We start from the raw sequence: 15,574 nt of genomic DNA on the forward strand, positions 1-15,574 counted from the left end.
GAGGCAGAAATAGTCAGAAATTAGTCAATTGATCTATTTTTATTCCAGCTCTTCATTCCACCATCCTTTACACACGCGTCTACTTCTGCACACAGCTTCACAGACACTAGAATTTACTAGATTAAATATTTAAGGGAAAAACGCATTTTTAAAAATCCACCTACTTCTGAAACTGCTGCTCCATCATCAATTGATGCACGATATGCTGCATTCAAATTTGAAATTCATCTTCCCGGACAAAACCTACTGTTTCAACTTAAAGATTCCATATGCTGTCTCTTTAACGTGTCAGCGTGTTTCAATTGGTGAAGCAAAATGAAAATAGGTCAACATGCAAACAAGCCCTTCAGGAGTACAAGTGTGCTTGTGTTTATTAATTTTTTTTGCATGTATTGCTTTCTTCTTTCTGTGGACTGTGCAAATACAGCTGATGCGTTAAAGAGGATGTACATACGAGAGGCCACCCGATGGTTTAGTGAGAACGGAGCTCCCGGCTCCAATCCACCTGGCTGCCGCGACGATTCTGTTGCCAACTCTGGTTCGACGTACTCCTGGAGGTTTTGTCACATGACCTCCTGTCACCACCTGCCCCACCACCCACCTCAGAGCGCCGAGTGAACAGAAAACAGACCCCCGTCACCCGATTGGAAGGACCTTGAATACCTGACAGACTTTTTGAAAAGAAAATGGAAAACCACAACTATTTTTTTTTTTCTGTTAATCCGCAAGTTGCTCACAACAGTCGCTTGGAGTCCAAGATTGCGTTCCTGGAGATTTCCGGGCACCCCCAAGTGGTGGCCCATCAGCCTGGCCAAGTGGCCGTGGGCTAGGCAGCAGTGAGGATATGACTGCCTGATCACTACAGTGACATCTGCTGGAGCCTGCGTGTACTGAAAATAGAAAGAGGCCACACATCCTTTATCTTTACACTGATAGGAAGCAGAGTGGCACAGCGGAACTGTGCTGGCACAAAACCCATAGGTCAATAGATCGAAACCATTCACTGCTATCTTTACACTGATGGGTATTCTTTTCCCCGTGACAAAGGGAAGGCAGGGTGGCACAGTGGTTAGTACTGCTTCCTCACGGTGCCAGGACCCCGGGTTCAATTCCTGGTTGACTGTGTGGAGTTTTCACGTTCGCCCCGTGTCTGCTCCAGGTGCTCCGGTTTCCTCCCACAGTCCAGAAGATGCGCAGGTTGGGTGGATTGGCCATGATAAAACTGTCCCTGAAGTGTCCAGGGATGTACAGATTAGGTGGGGTTGGGGGATGAGGAGCGGGAACGAGCCTAGGCAGGGTACTCTTTCAGAGGGTCGGTGCGGACTCGATGGGCCAAATGGCCTCTTTCTGCACTGCAGGGGTTCCAGGAATGATTCTATGACTAAGGGGTTTGCAGCGAGCATGGGGATCTGCTGGCTAAATGCACGTGGCTCAGTCCATCCTTCAAGTCTCTTCTGCATTTCCCCTCGAAGAAACAAAATGTCCCTTTTTACGTACCAGTTACCTCCTTTGTGACAGCATCCCGTGTGTAATACCTGAACCAGCACATGAACTGAATCTATGACAGCTACACAGGTAGGTTATTCAAACTATGCTAAAGCAATGAGTTTGAAACAGAGAGGAATTGCAAAGCTTTCCTTGTGCAATTCCAACAATTCATCGATGTTTGCCTCGGAGTTGCCCTGCAAGTGCCAACCTTTTTAGCCTCTATTAAATAGGAACTCCAGAAACAAACATTTGGCCCAACAGCTCTGACGCCACACAAGCCTCGTCTCAATCGAATTACCTCAATGTCTTCCTCTGTTAAAGTTGCGTCAACTGTGTCTGCTTCAGCCCCTTGCATGTAGCAGCAGGTTTGACATTCTCAGTGCTGCGAGAACAATTCTTGCGTTTGCTCTGCTAGTTATATTTATGCAGCCTTGTTCTACTCTCACCCACAAATGAAAACTATTTCCCCACATCCACCTCACTGAATCTCTTTGCAATGCGAGACATTCTTGCTCTCTCTCAAATCACCCCTTCGGTCATGTTGTTAATTGTCAGCTTGGCTCATTGGCTCACAATCTTGCCTTCCGAGGTCCAAGGCCTACACCAGGTCCGAGGTCCCAACAGCCTACCCGGTCCTTAAGACCATAAATTAGGCCATTCAGCCCATCGGGTCTGCTCCGCCATTCAATCATGGCTGATATGTTTCTCAATCATGGCTGATATGTTTCTCATCACCATTCTCTTGCCTTATCCCTGTAACCTCTTATCCCCTTATTAATTAAGAACCTATCTATCTCTGTCTTAAAGACACTCAGTGATTAGGCCACCACGGCGTTCTGCAGAAGAGAACAAATATCCGAACAATACAGCACATTAGGGCAAAAACTAAAAGTTCCTTTGCACTGTTTGAAGAGCAGAGTTCGTAAGCTGTGGTGGCCAACAGTCCTCCCTCAACCAATGGAGAAACACATCCAATGGTTCACAGTAGAGGCCTTGGGGTTCACAGTAGAGGCCTTGGGGAAGGTTATGGAGGCACCAGCATGATACCAGGGATGATGGACTTTAGGTATTGTACCAACTGGAGAGGCTGGTGTCATTCTCCCTCGATAGAAGGTGAAGCCATTTGTAAAAATAAATTTAGAGTACCCAATTAAGCAGCAAATGAGTGTGACCAATCCACCTACCCTGCACATCTTTTGGGTTGTGGGAGCGAGACCCACCCAGACACGGAAAAGAATGTACAAAGTCCACACGGACAATGACCCGGGGCTGAGATCGAACCCGGGTCCTTGGTGCCATTAGGCACCAGTGCTAACCACTGTGCCACCATGCAGCCCTGAAGCCATGATTTAGTAGAGATGATCAAAATCATGAAGGATTTTGAGAACATGGATGGTGAGAAAACAGTGGAAGGAGAAACATTAACCTGAGGAAACAGCGATTCTGTGGCCCACAGGGGCCCAGCATGGCGCCAGAGGGCTCCACGCAGCTCCTGCACCTCCAGCCGTGGGTCAGGGCATGCGCGGTGCGGCCACTTCCGCGCCGGCCCAGCGTGACATGGCGGACCCACACTGCAGACTGCCGTGGACAAAGGTAGCCTCTCCCCCCCGGATCACGCGCGCCCACCGATTGGTGGGCCCCAGATCGTGCGAGCCCACCGATTGGTGGGCCCCAGATCGCGGGCCTGGATGTCATGGAGGCCCCACCCGGAGTCTGATCCCCCCGCTCCCCCACCAGGACGGCCACCGCAGCTGCGACGCTGAGCTCCCGCTGGGTGGAACCATACGTGAACCACTTTGGCGGGAACTCGGCCAGTTGACCACGGAGACTCTTTCAATGGCCCCCGACCAGCACCACGGCGACCGCCGCAGATTCTCCGGTCGCTGGAGGGTCGCATCCCAGCGTCGGACCCAATCGCGGTTCTGACGCTCCATTCTCTGCCTCAGCACCTCGCCAGATTTCGGCGCGGAGAACGGCCATTGGAGGGTTGAATTGGGGGGGGGGGGGGTCAAAGATAAGGGAAAGAAAAGGTCATGGAGGCATGTGAAAACAAGGATGAGTTTTTTTTTATGAAATGAAATGAAAATCGCTTATTGTCACGAGTAGGCTTCAAATGAAGTTTCTGTGAAAAGCCCCTAGTCACCACATTCCGGCGACTGTTCGGGGAGGCTGTTACGGGAATCGAACCATGCTGCTGGCCTGCCTTGGTCTGCTTTAAAAGTCAGCGATTTAGCTCAGTGTGCTAAACAGCCCCTAAATAGAGGATTGTCGGGAGTCTCCAGGGATTGATCAATCTCCAGGATTGCAACCCTGGAAAAAAGCATTGGCACATTAATTTTTTTTAATCATTTCCTATGACCATTTTATCTTTACCAGGTATCAAAGTATTAAAAATCATAGAATAGTCCAGCACTGAAGGAGGATATTCAGCCCAGTGAGTCTGTGCCGGTCCTTTTGAAGAGTGCTCCAATTAGCTGCATTCCAACGCTCTGTCTCCATATCACTCAAATGTCTTCCCCTTAAGTATTCATCCAATTCGCTTTTCAAGATACGATAAACACACACGTTTTTGGAATCTACCTCTTCATTCACCCGAGGAAGGAGCAGTGCTCCGTAAGCTAGTGATTTGAAACAAACCTGTTGGACTTTAACCTGGTGTTGTAAGACTTCCAAGATACTATTGATAATGTTTCCACTGTCTATCGAACAGTGCATTCCAAATCCTAACCATTCAAGTGAAAGAGAACCTTTTTCCACAATGGCACCTCTGGGCCTTTTGCCAATCACCTTAAAACTATGTCCTTTGGTTATCAACCAGCCATTGGAAAGTGCTTCTCCCTGCTTACATTGTATGTGATTTTAAACACCTCTCAAATCTTCTCTTGGCCTTCGTTGCAGGGGGTGGGTGGGGGGGGGGGGGGTGTTAAGCTTGTACCGGCTGCAGAAACAGGGAGTTAACCAGTCCAATCATTCCTTACGTGAAGCAGAATATCTGACCCACTCAGCCCAACAGTATGAAACTCATCGAAAATGGAAAGACAAACTGCAGACCTGCGACATTTACAGTGAACAGTTCCTGGGCCTCTTCGCTACAACAGGATTGGTCACACTTTGAAGTCTTTTTTCACCAAGTTAAACAAAAGTAGATGTCACCGTCTTTATCGAGGAAAGTCCGAGCAAGAGAAGGGCAAACACTGAATTATTGCCTGCACACAATGATTCATGAGCTCGTTATTTTTTAAAATATCTCTCTCGTCTTCCTCTGCTGCCAGTGCAACTGGCTGGAACTTTATGCCACGTGAGTTAGTCACCCTCCAGCTCCTCACTCGGGGCATTCATCCACACGCCATAGCAACAATCGTTGGCAGGCCCATTCTAGGTGGGACAGCCAAATATAATCCGATGCCCACCTTTCCAGCTGGCATCCCTGGGCAGGTAACCAGGTGTGGGGAGCAACAGTTGATTATTCCTCCTGAGCCAAGAGGCATCAATGCCAATTGTTGTGCGCCAATTGGGATTGGCTAACTCAGGGCAGTCAGGAGGTCAAATCAGAGCCCTTCCTAATTGTAGCAGTTCCTCCATTCATTGGCTGAAGTTACTGAGTCATTGGTGGGAGCTGTCAATGTCCTGTAAAAGACATCCTAACCATACTGAAAGTAAAATCAAAAACTTTGCCATTTACTCTTCTGAAGAACTTGAAACGTTAACTCTGGACACAACTCTGGGCACAATTTAATGGAAATGAAACAGAGTCCCACATCGAGCGTGTTTAGCCGGGTGTTTCCTGGTGCCTGCAGCATCAAGCATTTTTGCACCCGGTCCTGAGAACAATCGGAGTAGGAGTAGGCCACATGGCCCATCGAGCCGTCGCCTCCATTCAATCTGATCACACAAAGAAAAGTACAACACAGGAACAGACCCTCCAGGCATGCACTGACCATGCTACCTGTCTAACCCAAAGCCTTCTACACCCGGGGTCCATATCCGTTCTAATCATGTATTTGCCAAGATACCCATTAAACGTCATTATCGTCCCTGCTTCCACTAGCTGCTCTGGCAGCGAGTTCCAAGCACCACTACCCTCTGTGTAAGAACTTCCCTCGCACATCTCCTCTAAACTTTGCCCCTCGCACCTTAAATCTATCACCTAGTAATTGACTCTTGCACCCTGGGAAAAAGCTTCTGACGATCCATTCTGTCCATGCCCCTCATAATTTTGTAGACCTCTTATCATCAGGTCACCCCTCAACCTCCACTGTTCCAGTGAGAACAAACCGAGTTTATCCAACCTCATAGCCAACACAATCCAGAACAGACAACATCCTGGTAAACCTCTTCTGCACTCTCTCTAAAGTCTCCACATCCTTCTGGTAGTGTGGCGACCAGAATTAAACACTATATTCCAAGATCATTGCTGATCTTCTGCCTAAACTCCACTTTCCTGCCCGCTCTCCATATTCCCCGATTTCCTGACAGACCGGAAATCTGTCTATCCCTGCCTTAAATGATGGAACATCCACAACTTCCTGAGTGAAGACATTTCTCCGCGAGAGATTTCTACTTTCGATTGTCAGAGGACACACCCCCTTCATCCTCACTCGAACTCCAAGCGGGATTGCATCAGAAATGTTCTTCCCGATGATTATTCTTCCTCAGCGAGGAATGAGTGCGATGCAGCAACCTGGAGCCCAGTTAGTTCTGAGCTATCTTGACAGCTGCTGCTAAAGTCAGTTGCGACAGAGAATTGGAATCTATGACTGGGTCAGTAATTTATAAAGGAGGAATGAGAAAGTAGCAATGCCCTTTTTGCTTTCGCCAACTGAGGCAAGAAGACTCACACGCGGAGTCGTGTTCCACCTCGTCCCGCCCTCTCCCAGGGGGTGGGGGGGGAAATAAATATTTACATTTCTATGGCAGCTCACTGACCACAGGGGGCCCAAAGCGCTTTACAGCCAATTAAGTATTTTAAGTTCAGACACTGTAATGGAGGTTACAATGGCAGTCAGTTTCCGCACAGCAAGATCCCAAAAACAGCTAAGCGATCACGACGAGGGTAAACGGGTTTTAGTTATGCTGTCTGAGGCAGGAACATTGATCAGGACACGGTAACAATACTACACTTCTTCCAAATCCAGCCGTTGGGTTATTTGCAGCCACTCAGAGGCCTTGGTTTAACATTTGAAAGACTGGGGGGGGGGGGGGGGGGGGGGGGGGGAGCAGACACCAGTATTCATTCTGTGGCTTTCCGACAAGTCACTCGGAAATCCCTACCACAGAGAGAAAGAGAGAGAGAGAGAGAGAGAGAGAGAGGAGAGAGAGAGAGAGAGAGAGAGAGAGAGAGAGAGAGAGAGAGGAGAGAGAGAGAGAGAGAGAGAGAGAGAGAGAAATAGAAATGCAATTAGAAGAAGCAAGGAATTAAATAGAAAAATCAAAGAAGAATATCTCAAAAATATTTATTGCCCCGATAATCCACGCGATAGATAGTGTGTCAATTTAAACCAAACTTATGTTTTTGCACATCCCGTGAGCAAAAAGCTCACAGATTCAAAGGTATGTCAATTTTCAGTTAAAAACAATATTAATTCAGCAAGAAACTCCCTTTCTTGCTTTCAGTTGAGCCCTGACTTAGCCGAGATTACTGCCTGACCAATTTTGGACAACAGCAGTCAGGAAATATCTGCATGGCAGAGTGTGAGAGGGAGAGAGAGAGAGAGAGAGAGAACTTTACACCCTACACTACACTAACAACATTGGTGAGACATTTGACCGTTCAGGGAGATAGACATTTTAAAGCTCACTCGACTGTCAAATCAGTAAAACCCACTGGTCTCTTCCCTACCCATCAGCTGCGGCTCACTCACCTCAGAATGACAAGGCTCCGAGTTCAAATCCCACTCCAGGACTTAGGACAGACACTCCCAATGCAGTACCGGTGGAGTGTTGCACTACTAGAGGTGCTGCCTTTTGGTTGAGACATTTAAAACCAAGGCTCCACCTGCCGGCTCAGGTTAATTTAAGGAGATCCCAAAGAAGAGGAGGGGAGTTAGCCTGGTATCCAAGTCCAATATTTATCCCTCACTTTACATCAAAGAAAACACGGTCTGATTTTTTTTTAAATTTTTTTTTTTTATAAATTTAGATTACCCAATTATTTTTTTTCTATTAAGGGGCAATTTAGCGTGGCCAATCCACCTACTCTGCACATTTTTGGGTTGTGGGGGCGAAACCCACGCAGACACGGGGAGAATGTGCAAACTCCACACGGACAGTGACCCAGAGCCGGGATCGAACCTGGGACCTCAGCGCCGTGAGGCGGTTGTGCTAACCACTAGGCCACCGTGCTGCCCGAACACGGTCTGATTACTGTCACATTGCTGTCTGTGGGATCTTACTGTGTGCTAATTAGCTGCCACATTTCTGATATTACACTTCAAAAGGAGTACCTCATTGGCTGCAAAGCACTCTGACATGTCCAGTGATCGTGAAAAGTGCTTTATACAAACTGAAGAGTACAAGACCAGATGCTTGTGTCTGATCCTTACCCTGTACTGGAGTGCTATAATTAAATACAAGTAACATTTGCGCCATGCAAGTGCCAGACAATCACCATCTTGGAACAAGTGAGAACCCAACCATCACCCCATGACATTCAATGGCATTACAATCACTGGCTCCCCCACTACCAGCAGTCCAAGGTTACCTTTGAACAGAAACGTGACCTGGACCAGCCATATATAGAAATACTGTGGCTACATGAGCTGGTCAGAGGCTAGAAGGTCTGCGATGAGTAACTCACCTCCTGACTCCTCAAAGCCTGTCCACATTAGTGGTTTGGACGTGAATGTCGGAGGTATGATCAGCAAGTTTGAGATGATATGAAATGAAAATGGGAATCGCTTATTGTTGTCACAAGTAGGCTTCAATGAAGTTACTGTAATCAGTCCCTAGTTGCCACATTCCGGCGCCTGTTCGGGGAGGCCGGTACGGGAATTGAACCCGCGCTGCTGGCCTTGGTCTGCTTTACAAGCCAGCTAGTTAGCCCATTGTGCTAAACCAGCCCCTAAAATTGGTGGGGTGGTAAATAGTGAGGAGGAAAGCCTCAGATTACAGGCTGGTTAGATGGGCAGAACAGTGTCAAATGGAATTTAACCCTGAAAGGTGGGAGGTGGTGCATTGTGAGGGGACTAACAAGGCAAGGGACTATACAATGAATTGTAGGACCCTCAGAAGTAGAGAGAATCAGAGGGATCTTTGGTGTGCATGTCCATAGATCTGAAGACAGCAGGATAGGTGGATAACGTGGTTTAGAAGGCATATGGAAACTGGGAAGGCACCATTAGCAGAAATAAAGCGGAGGTGGGAGGAGGAGCTGGGGGGGGTTGCAGGGAGGGGGGTGGTGCCTGGAGTGAAATTCTGTATTAGGTGAGCTCTGCTCCCTCGTGTGCCAGGGTGAGCCTGATACAGTTCAAGGGGGTCCACAGAGCTCATACGATGCAGGCTCAGATGTTCAGGGTCTCCTCGAGTTGGAGAATGGGAGGGAGAGGTGTGCGAGGGAGCCGGCGAATCACTTCCACATGTTCTGGTTCTGCCCGAAGCTAGTAGAGTTTTCGGTATTGATCTTTTGAGACATTGTCAGGGATTGTGGGGGTGAGGGAGGAGCCGTGCCTGCTAGTGGCAATCTTTGGAGTGTCAGAGGTGTCAGAGCTACTGGAGGCGAGGGGGGGCTAATGTCATTGGCCTTTGCCTCTCCGATTGCTCGGTGACGAATTTTGCTCGGGTGGAAGTCGGCAGAAGTCGGCACCACCACCGAAGGCGTCGACATGGCGGGGCGGGGGGGGGGGGGGGGGGGGGGGGGGGGGGGGGGGGGCACGGGGAAATTCCTGCAATTGGAGAAAATTAAGTTTGCCCTTTAGTGGGTGAGGAGGATTTTGGGCGAGATGGAGGCTGATTATAACTGTGTTTGAAGATTTGTTTGTCTTTGCGCAGGGAGGGCTAAGGTTTAAAAGGGGAAATGATAAGCCACAGCTGGAGTTCTGTGCGCCGTTCTGGTCACCACACTGTAGGAACGACGTGATTGCACTGGAGAAGGTGCAGGGGAGAATCACCAGGATGCTGCCTGGGCTGGAGCAGTTCAGCTATCAAGAGAGACTGGTTAGGCTGGGGTTGTTTTCTTTGCTGCAGAGAAGGCCGAGGAGGGACCTGATTGAGGTGTACAAAATTATGAAGTGCTTGACAGGGTGGATTGTTTAGTGGAAAGGCCAATATACAGGTGACATAGATTTAAGGTTAAGGGCAGGAGACTTAGAGGGGATGTGAGGAAATACTTTTTCACCCAGAGGATGGTGGGAATCTAGAGCTCACGGATTGAAAGTGGTTGATGTAGTAACCCTCAGGGCATTTAAGAAGCATTTAACTGTGCATTTGAAATGCAATAGCTACAAGGCTATGGACCAAGTGCTGGAAAATGGGATGAAAATAGATAGAGGCTTGATGGCAGCACAGACTTGGATATGCCGAAGGGCCTCTTTCTGTGCTGTAAAACACCATGATTCTTATTTTAACCATCTACAAGGCACAAGTTAGGAATCTGATGGAATTCTCTCCATCTTGCCTGGATGAGTGCAGCTCTAACAACAGTCAAGAAGCTCAACGCCAGGGGTGGCATGTGGCTCATGTGGATAGCACCAGGACTGCGGCGCTGAGGATCCGGGTTCGAATCCCGGCCCTAGGTCACTGTCCATGTGGAGTTTGTACATTCTCCCCATGTCTGCATGGGTTTCACCCCCCACAACCTAAAGATGTACAGGTTAGGTGGATTGGCCATGCTTAATTATCCCTTAATTGGGTACTCTAAATTTATTTTTTTATTTTATTTTTTTTTAATTTTTTTTAAAAAGAAGCACTACAGCATCCAGGACAAAGTAGCCTGCTTGATTGGCACGCCATTCATCACCTTCAACTTCCAATCCCTCCACCACCGGCAATGCACAGGGACAGCCATATGTACCATCTACAAGATGCACTGCAGCAACTCACAAAGGGTCCTCAGACAGCACCTTCCAAACCCACGACCATCTAGAAGGACAAAAGCAGCAGATATGTGGGAATCACACCACCTGGACTGCAGCGGTGCAAGAAGATAGTTCACCACCACCTTCTGAAGGGCAATTAGGGATGGGCAACAAATGCCAGCCTACCCAGTGAACCACACATTCCATAAATGAATTTTTAAAAACTATAGCATCCAATGTGAGAGTGATGGGAATTCAGCTATCATTGTCCAGGTGTAATCAAAAGAGAAAATTCTAGAAAATCTCAGCAGGTCTGGCAGCATCTGTAAGGAGAGGAAAGAGCCAACGAAAAAAGCTCTTTTCTCCCCTGCCCCCCACAGAGCTCCACCCCTCCCCCCCACAGAGCTCCACCCCTCCAAACGCCTCTCACAGCCCCTCCCCCCCCCCCCAGACACCCCTCTCAGCTGAAATTAAAAGTCTGTGAACAGAACCTTTTTGACATCAATCTTCACTCTTACACCATTAAAGCCTAGCGCCCCCCTTCCCACCATACACACACACACACAAACTGCATCACAACCCTCATAACACAGGGCTGGATTCTTCCAGTACACCCACTGCAAGATCGCCACGGGCGAGACGTGGACAATGGAAAAGTTCACTGACCTCGGACGGGATTCTCCGGTCACCGGGTGGCAGTGGCCGGAGAATCCCACCCACAGTCTCCAATCCTTTAGGAAATAGATTGATTCTGGATTTTAACCTGAATGTCAGCCTTATCGAGGTATATCACTCCCAAATATCCCACCTACTCCCAAATACTTTTCGCCTGGGTTAAGATTGCACAAGGCTGGTGATATTTAAAAAGTATCAAAGAGACAGCTTGGTAAGCAAACCTGTTGCTATTAAGGGATCTGCCCTGACATCTCGCAGTCAAATGATGCCAACTGCAGCGCTTAGTAGCTGTGGTAAAAAGCTCAGCCCCAAAATGATGTCCATTGGCAACATTCGTCATCAGCTTTCCTTTCGAAAGCCCACTAATAATGACATAAATCCAAAGACAATTGTCCCTCCTATGAGAGTCGTGAGGATAACCTGCACAGTGTGTTCATTCCTTACTTCCCTACTGGGTTTTTCTTTTATACAGCAGAAATTCACAAGAACCCAACGGAGACCAGCTTTGTGCATTATTTTTTTTTTGCGTGATTCAAAGCAAAAATGTCAAGAATCCAGCAGAAATGTGCTTCTATTTATAGCAGACCGGGAATAAAACGTTCAGTCGGGACAACGTAGGTAAGGAGCTGAAGGCTAGGATGTGGAAATAGTTTTTCTATCTGTGCTAAGAGTTTTAAGTACTTAAGAGTTAAGCCATTGTTCAGACTGCAGGAACCTGCGGATTCAATGCAGGAAGCAGTGGCAGGCACCCAATTCAAAAGAAACGCAAAAGACAATAGGTCTCTAATTAGCTGGGACTCCCAGGTCCCAAATGGAATCCAGTCTCTGTGCCCTCAGCACTGGCACGCTAGCTGGCAGTGTCTGAAGATGCTGTGGAGCAAGGATGTTCCCGGGAGACTCCAGCCTTTTAGCCAGGTAGGTGGGCAAATCAGGCTGGGCAGCTTCCGAAAGGGAAGCACATCAGCAATGTGTCTCTTCATTTGTGCCCCTTTATTTCAATAAAGATTTACTTTCTGGCTCTGGCTCCAGCCCCCCCCTCCCCCAGCTAGGGTAGAGATGTGAAGCAAGTGTGACTCGATTTCCACACAGGACCCATCCAAACACAGTCCCCACACCATTGACCCCCCCACCCCCCACACAACACTCCCCACAAATATACACACACACACACACACACACACACACAGTCCCCCTCCCCACACATACACACGCCCCCCCCCCCCCACGAAATCAACCCTCATACACACACACACCCACACAGTTCCCCCCCAGAAAAATCACTCACCACCTCCAACGCCCTTCCCCCACCCCCACACACAGTTGGAACAATACGATTGCGAAAACCACTGCCAACACCCTCCCAGCCAAAGAGAGGGTAGCCAACACGACAAAGCTGGGGGGGGATCAGCTTCTAGAACTCACTAGCTTCAGCCTCAGTTAGTCATCGGGGGGGGGGGGGGGAAGAGAAGAGAAAGAACTCTCCCCGGCAGCACAGTTCAGTGGGAAACAGCCCTCACAACTGCTCAAGCCCAAACATTTTCTAAAGTGGTGTTAAAAAAGACCTGCTACTGTTGCTGCAGGCCCTCAGCATCGGACAGCACAGCAGGGACCACTCAGCCCATCGCGCTCATGCTGGCTCTTTGGGAAACCCAATGCCCCCCCCCCCCCCCACCTCACCCTCACACTCTTCCCCCCCCCCCTCCCCCACAGTCTGACACAGTGTCCCCCTTCTTCTGTGTTTCTCCAATTCTGAAAGTTACAATTGAATCTACTTGCAGCACCCTTTCGCGTAGTGTGTAAAACCAGCGTATCCTAACAACTCGCGACACAAGGAGAAGTCAAATGCCACCCCTCCCCTCCAGTTCTTATTGTCGATTATCTTCAACCTGTACCCCCCCCCCCCCCCCCCCCCCAGCCTCTGGAAACTGTTACTCCTGATTTACTCATATCAAAGCCCCTTCCTCATTGTGAATGCCTCGATCACATCGCTGCTGAATCCTTTCAGTCAGTGCACCCCGCTCCCCGCCAGCTCTCCACAATTTGCTTCAACAGGAATCGCTCTCCAGCAAAAAAAAACGTGGCCGCAATTCAGGAGGAGAAAAAAAAAACCTGCCGGCGTTTTGAGAAGTGTTGGCCCTGGCACGTCCATCGCTTCACATCTTTAAAAAGAGACAGAGAGAGAGAGAGAGCCGGTCACTTACCCTTTGAACACTCCCAGCTCCACAAGCAAGAAGCGGTCCGTTGTGCCTGCGGTCGCTGCTGGCCCTCCCCCGGTCTCTCTCTCTCACAGGCACACATACACCGAGTAGCGGGGCTCCTCCGCTCTCGCCCCTGGAGCGGGGGGCAGAGAGGGCAGCTGCCTTCAGAGCGGAGACGCCGTGGGCTGCAGAGGGGCCAGTAACAGCGGCAGTTCAGAGGCAGCCAGGCCCCGCTTGCTTTTCCCCCTGTGGCTTTGTTTCCACGGAATGAATCGCAGTTGTAGAGTCAGCTAAAGGTGGGGGATGGTGGATAGCAGGGAGGGGGGAGACAGAGAGAGAGAAGCCTCTTTTATCGTGGCAGTGTGCAAGGGCCAGCACTCGGGGGCTGAGGGGAGAATGGAGCTCAGATCAGCTGAGGCGCTGTGCCTTAATCTGATACACTGGCAACAACCAATCACATCCAGAGCAGCTGAGACACTCCAAGGCTGGAAAACCTGGAAAAACCAGAATTCCAGGGATTAGGATGGACTGACTCAGCCAGCCCACGCTGCAAGCCTTCACCCTGTGCATTTGGCGGCATGGAATGCAAAGGCTGCCCACTTGTGTCCAGTGGCCAAAGAGGAATTTTATACCTCCTCCCCCCCACCCCACAGTGCAACAAACTTTATGGGTGGCACCAGCATTCGGGACCCGGGTTCAATGTCTGGGGTGACTGTGTGGAGTTTTCACTATCTTCCCATGTCTGCATGGGTTTCCTCCCAGTGCTCCGACTTCCTCCCACAGTCCAAAGATGTTCAGGTTTAGGTGTATTGGCCATGCTAAAATTGCTCCTTACTGTTCAGGGATGTGTGGGTCACACGGGGTTGTAGGGTAGGGTGCTCTTTCAAAAGGTCAATAGAGACCCGATAGGCCAAATGGCCCACTAGGGGCTGGTTTAGCTCACTTTTAAAGCAAACCAAGCAGGCCAGCAGCACGGTTCGATTCCCGTACCAGCCTCCCCGGACAGGCGCCGGAATGTGGCGACTAGGGGCTTTTCACAGTAACTTCATTGAAGCCTACTCGTGACAATAAAGCGATTTTCATTTTTCATTTCTGCACTGTAGGGATTCTATAAGCAACTCATTATTTGTTGAGTGGGAGACGAAATGCCTGCCCTAAAGGACGCTGTGATGTGTTGACACCTTCCCCTTCATTCATCTGAAGCTCTGATTGAATGAGTCTGGATTATGGTTTACCACTGGTATTCCCCCAACGACCTACCTCTTGCACCCCTCTCCGGAATGTGCTGAACCTTGGTCAGGGCCCAGGTTCCACATGTAGCAGGAGTTAGTGATACCTTGGATGTTCATAGATCATTGAACATAGATCATAGAATTTACAGTGCAGAAGGAGGCCATTTGGCCCATTGAGTCTGCACCGGCTCTTGGAAAGGTCAACACCTTTCCAAGGTCAACACCTCCACCCTATCCCCATAGCCCAGTAACCCCACCCAACACTAAGGGCAATTTTGGACACTAAGGGCAATTTATCATGGCCAATCCACCTAACCTGCACACCTTTGGACTGTGGGAGGAAACCGGAGCACCCGGAGGAAACCCACGCACACACGGGGAGGATGTGCAGACTCCGCACAGTGACCCAAGCCAGAATCGAACCTGGGACCCTGGCGCTGTGAAGCAATTGTGCTATCCACAATGCTACCGTGCTGCCCTAAACTATTTAGCCAGTCGGGGATGGTGGGAGAGAGAGAGAGAGAGAATCACAGCTGTCCTTGAAGCTAAGTATAACTCTCCTTTTTTTTTTATATAATTTTTATTGGAATTTTTTACAGAAAATATAAAACATAACGACAAACAATGAAATGCAACAAAATAACCCATACTAACTGTGACACCCCCAGACCGTATCGGCGCATGTATCACATCCCCCCACCCCCCCCAACCCTAATGAACAACAAAAGAACTTTAAAAATATAAAAATTAAATAAACAAACATAGTCATTGTCGGCCCCCCCCCCTTTTCCCTCCCCTTTTCCCTCCCCGGGTTGCTGCTGCTGCTGTCCCCGTACCCTATCGTTGAGCCAGAAAGTCGAGAAAAGGCTGCCACCGCCTAAAGAACCCTTGTACCGACCCTCTCAGGGCGAATTTGACCTTCTCTAGCTTAATGAAACCCGCCATGTCATTGATCCAGGTCTCCACGCTT

General features: G+C 49.2%; 1 protein-coding gene across 1 annotated transcript in view; it reads right to left on the reverse strand.

Annotated features, from left to right (window-relative positions):
- The window catches only part of large1 (LARGE xylosyl- and glucuronyltransferase 1), a 558,448-nt gene extending 544,654 nt beyond the window's left edge, over nucleotides 1-13,794 (reverse strand). The window contains exon 1 of the mRNA XM_038780758.1: nucleotides 13,376-13,794. The gene's annotated coding sequence lies outside the window, so the exon portion shown is untranslated. The remainder of the gene's footprint in view (nucleotides 1-13,375) is intronic.
- Nucleotides 13,795-15,574: the final 1,780 nt, after the last annotated feature.

Source organism: Scyliorhinus canicula, chromosome 20 (assembly GCF_902713615.1).
Source record: "Scyliorhinus canicula chromosome 20, sScyCan1.1, whole genome shotgun sequence".
Lineage (NCBI taxonomy): Eukaryota > Metazoa > Chordata > Chondrichthyes > Carcharhiniformes > Scyliorhinidae > Scyliorhinus > Scyliorhinus canicula.